The sequence below is a fragment of the Leucoraja erinacea genome, chromosome 25, assembly GCF_028641065.1.
Source record: "Leucoraja erinacea ecotype New England chromosome 25, Leri_hhj_1, whole genome shotgun sequence".
NCBI classification, from domain to species: Eukaryota; Metazoa; Chordata; class Chondrichthyes; order Rajiformes; family Rajidae; genus Leucoraja; species Leucoraja erinaceus.
In genome coordinates this window covers 10,293,629-10,299,258 of record NC_073401.1, presented here as the reverse complement: position 1 = coordinate 10,299,258, position 5,630 = coordinate 10,293,629, and the positions used below count along the sequence as shown (strand labels likewise).

The 5,630-nt window shown below is 43.2% G+C and overlaps 1 pseudogene; it reads left to right on the top strand.

Annotated features, from left to right (window-relative positions):
• Positions 1–909: 909 nt before the first annotated feature.
• On the top strand, positions 910–1,023 carry LOC129709560 (U2 spliceosomal RNA; annotated as a pseudogene).
• The last annotated feature ends 4,607 nt before the right edge of the window (positions 1,024–5,630 follow it).

Genomic DNA, 5,630 nt, shown 5'->3' with positions numbered 1-5,630 from the left:
TACAGGATTAGGATGAGCTGCCGGGTGTGGCCGCTATGTGGCTCCACCACTAGCGAAATGGCTTTTCAGTCTCAACTGACGGCCAGCTTACTACCTGTTCTTTTCAAAAAACATCTCCAAGACAGGTAGTCATGAGGCGTTGGATTTCATCACGCCTCCCCTAAATTGCATTTATTCAAAGTGCCCACCATTATTGGGGGTACATTGAGCATAGCTTTTTAAAACCCAAATATCTTAAATTGCATTTGATACCCCTGACGTCGGCTATCATTTTCGCATGCTCATTCCAGAGGGGCAGGGTAGTATGGCAAAACACCTGATCCTACTGTTCAACACAGTATGCTCCGTAACTTCTCGAAGGAAGTTATAAAACCTGCCCTCAACCTAAAAAATTCACAGGACTGTGAGAACGCTGACCTCACAACCACAGATCCTGCTATCTGGCTAAGTTACCAAACCAAGCCTAAGAAACTGGACGAAGTATCCAAAATATTCGGCATCAAGAGGGCAGGGCCTGGAATGAGCACCACACAAAACCAGACAGCAGTACCTCCACGCGTCCACCAGTAGGCGTCTACTTAATAGTACTGGTGAAAGCTCGGGGCCCGCATGCCAACCCCCGTAAGCCCTTTCAGGCCAGGGTCCAGAGCGGGCCCCATGGAAAATGCGCCACCCCCCAACAACACCATCCCTACAGACAAGGAACCAGAAACCGAAGAAATGAACACACCACTAAACAACAGTGAAGACAGATAAGTATGGTTCCTACCATCACATAAAAGGTGAAGGGTTTGTACTAACAGGGGGGGGGGGGGGGAAATCACACCTGGGTTGGGAACATGAAGAACTATCACACTTGGTAGTTATATACCAAAAGTATTCAAGGATAAAAATTGAATTAAGAAACCCATCACTTCTCGGCCTTTTGGCTAAGATCAAGTGTAGTATCTGTTCTTATCAGTTTAATATCTGATACGTCCCTTATCTAGGGACCATATATTATCAGTTCAGCATGCACCCCAAAGGGGTCTACCCTCCCACTAAAAAAGAACACGAGGGACTAGCTAACTGGAGAAGATATACTAGGGGTCATAAAGAAGCCTAATATGAACCTTTGGTACCAACAAACCCAAGATGGTGAATGTCGCACCATCATTGACTTTACCACTTGAGTATTTTCACCAGGTTACACACTTATGGAAAATTGTAACTGCTAACCATGGATTTCCTAGGATACTTTATGGTAGACATCAACTTAAAAGATGCATACTATTCAGTACCCATTCATAAAATTTCGGAGATACCAATTTACCTGGATGGGGTAACTATGGCAGTATAAATTATTGACAATGGCTAATATGAGCCAAAACTGTTCCCAGATATTTAAACCAGCCCTGACACTATTAAGGAACATATCGTCATGGCATGTCTCTATGATACTAACGACAGACAAATCCATGGGAATAGCTAATCAGCAGCATTAGCTACTAAAACTTATTTAGCCTGAGCCTGTCATACAATCCAGATAGATCTACGTTGACACCATCCACAACTATTGACTATCTGGTATTCAATTAACTCTACCCACTCATCTATAACATTGCCATAAGGAGAGTCAGCATATGACACAACCTGTAACAATTAATGGTATCAATCAACCAACCATTCAACAAGTGGCTAGAGTAATTGGGAGTTAGTAGCAGCATTACCAGCTACTTAACTTGAACCTTTCCATTAGAGCTAAGGTGCTAATGTTTAAACTAAATACCCATACCCAGAACATGGTGGCAAATGGACTAATCTGGAGAATTCATCACTATAGACACTGGGCGTAAAGCCTAGTTGGAAATATTGAGTACGTTCTATTGGTAAAAGCATATTATTCAGTAGTGCACCATTTTGCATGTTCGTTTATAAATTAACAACATCACAGTGGTGGCATACACCAACCACTTGGGCAGAATAAATCGATATCATGTGACAATTTATTTAACAATTGGTAACCGTATGTCGTCAAACATATTCGACCATCAGCTAAATATTGTAAACAGACATATTAAACCAAATTATTTGCTGAAATTACAAAGCAATATGGAACACCAGGTATCGATTTCCCTGTATTTCAATTGAATCACCACGTACTGATGTATGTCGCATGAAACCAAACTTTGAGGCAGCGGCAATGAATACATTCCCGCTGAACTGGGGAGGGGGGATCTAATCTCTATGTTCTCCCCGCTTTTTTCCTACCTCATCAGTCAGGTACTACGGCCTCATCAGTCGGGTACTACGGCCTCTACGCAAACCCACAGTCATGGTTCCCAGTGGTCCTCGACATGGTCATCAAAACCCTAATGATTTCCCAATAGCCCAGACTTATCAACTCACCCAGTTTCAGGCATAAGCCACTCATGCCACGATAAATTAAACTACTGGGTTGCAGATTTGAAAAGACCATTACTGGGCCTGGGTTGCAGAATTGGGAAGACCACTGCTGGGCCTGGATTGTCAAATAGCACTATCGACACGATGATAGCATCCCATCGCATATCCACTAGGGAACATACTTGGCGAACATCAAGAAGTGGGAAGATACTGTTCAAATACAGGAACTACATATTCAACTACAACAAAACCTGTACTGGAGTTCCTGGCAGGTCTTCACCACAATGAAGGACTCAGCTACTGCGCCATCAACACAGCCAGAAGTGCTCTGTCAGCCTACTCAATTCGGGCACCAGGACAACAGGCCATAGGGTACCACCCGCTGGTGATCAAATTCAGGAGAGGCATATTCAACTCTAATCCCCCAGACCTAGGTACACCCAAATCTGGGATGTCAGTGTGGACCTGACGTACCTTAGGGGATGGTCACCAGCCAGGTCCCTCACCCTGGAACAGCCCACCCTGAAGACGGTCATGCTGATGGCCTTGTCTCAGCACAAAGAGTCCAGTTCCTCCATCTACTACGATTGGACAACATGGTTGTAACACCAGACCGTGTTACATTTACCATTCAGGGGCTGGTCAAACAGAGCAGACCAGGAACATCAGATCTAGTCATGGAATTCCGGGCATACCCACCTGAACCACGGTTATGTGTCATGACCCACTTATTGAACTACATCAACACAATAAGTAATCTTCAAAGGAGAGAGAAAGCCTTATGGGTCAGCCACAAGAAACCTTATGGTCGGGTGATGAGCCAAACTATCTCAAGTGGCTCAAGCAGGTACTGGGAGTTGCTGGAGTACATACTAATGTGTATAAATCTTACTCCACCAGGGCAGCATCCACATCAGTGACTAAGAGGATGGACATGCCTATGGACCACATCCTGGATACAGTGGGGTGGTCTAGGGAGTATACGTTCCAAACTTTTATAACAAGCCGCTGGCAGAACCTGTATCGTTTGCAGAAAAAGTATTAGAATCTGCAAAAAATATATAATTTAAGCCCGGGGGAGCATTTTGGTCTTGTTATTGTTAATAACACCATTATTGTTTTACAAACAGATTCATGGTTGATTACGATAACATACTTCCTCCCTCGAATGACTTCGGCAGTGAGTGAAGTATGAACTGTTACACGGTTTGAAATCACAGAGCTTTAAAATCTTCACGTAGTCACTCACGTGACTCCGAAGTAAAATAGTAAGAGTAAACAAGAATTTACCAGTTTGAAGTATTTTATGAGGAGTTACGATGAGGGATTACGTGCCCTCTGCTCCCACCCTCAATAATAGAGATCAAACTGGTATCTAAGCTCTCCTTTTCTTTACTATATTTATTTCAATTACTGTGTCTTTCTGTGATTCCACACCGCTGCTTTGAAGTATGTCGCGCATGCGTGCTGGACGGGTTCTTCACGTAATCCCTCATCGTAACTCCTCATAAAATACAGACCAAACTTCAAACTGGTAAGTTCTCGTTTAATCTTACTAATTTGTTAACTCGACATAATTAGGTGATAAAGAAACCTTCATTGAGTAGTTGAAATAGCATTATAGCACTGGTCTATTTTGAATTCGGGGAAGTCTTGATTTTTCTTCAAATTTCCAGCCAAATCTTGCAGGTATTAGTTTAGTTTAGATACACACCATGAAACAGGCCTTGCGGCCCACCCAGTCCACGCCGACCACCAAGCACCCCTTCGCACTAGTACTATGTTGTACCATTTATACTTGTTCTATGTTATACTAGTTCCATGTTATACTATTTACCCATCTGCTCCCCAGGGCCAATTTACAGAAGCCAATTAACCTACTGTACATACCTGCACGCCTTTGGGATGTGGAAGGAAACCGGAGCACCCGGAGAAAAACCCACACGGTCACAGGGAGAACGTGCAAACTCCATACAGGCAGCACCCAAGATCGGAATTGAGACTGAGTCTCTGGCGCTGTGAGGTAGCAGCTCTACCAGCTGCCCACAGTATTCTTGAGGGAAAAGTTTGCAGTTTTTAGTTCAGTCCCTAAATAATTAAACACAGTGTAGATAAAAAGATGCTGATATGTATATAACAGCTCAGGCAACTCGATTGGTTACTGTACACCAATCTAGTTTTAAACTTCTTAGAGGTGCAGCTATGTCATCATACTGTAGATGCCATCTCATCTAAAAAACACTAATTAAATACACAATGGGGGGTAATGTTAGACACCTTACATTGTCCACAACAACCTGCACCAACTTCTACAGATGCGCTGAAGAAAGCATTATATCAGTATACATCGCAGCATGGTTTGGGAACAGCTCCATCCAAGACCACAAGAAATTCCAGAGAGTTTTTTGTGTAGCCCAGACCATCACACAAACCAACCTTCCTTCCATTGACTCCATATACGGAAGTTACCCAAAAAGATCACGACAGTAGCAATGCGAGAATAATATGTTTTGCAATCCCCCACCCTCAGTCACACACTACCCAAGTGTCAAATTCCTGACAAACCTTCCACCCGGGACCATTACATGAGAATGTAAACTACCAGGACTGCCATCATTAATAATAGGATTTATTTAGAGAGGACTAGAATATAAAAACAAAGACGTGATGCTGAGGCATTAGAAGACACTGGTCAGGCCGCATTTGGAATACTGTGGGCCCCATATCTCAGGAAGGATGTGCTGGTGTGGGAAAGGATCCCGAGGAGGTCTACGAGAATGATCCCAGGAATGATCGGGTTCACATCTGATGAGCGTTTGATGGCGCTGTTATATATGCAAAAATAATTTCACTGCGCAGTTGCATACAGTGTATGTGACAAATCAACACCATTCATTATGACCTTTGGACCATTGATAACTGTAGGATTAAGGGTCAGGAGAGTCAAGAGTGTTTAATTTTAGTTTGTATGGGTAATGGAGCCATGAAGTTCTCACATGCTGCAATTGTGTCTGTTAAAATAATAACACAACAAATAAATATACAATAATCAGTAATGCAACAAATTGATCATCAATAATGTTAGGTAACCAGACCACAACAGTGCAAAACCAAAGTGGGCAGTGCATCAATGAACTTAGTCCAGAGAAGATGGCTGCTGGTGCAGGGTTGTGGCCAGGGTTGTGCAGGGATGGTTGCAGATCCTGACGATTGCTGGGATGAAGATGGGTCTCGCCCCGAAACGT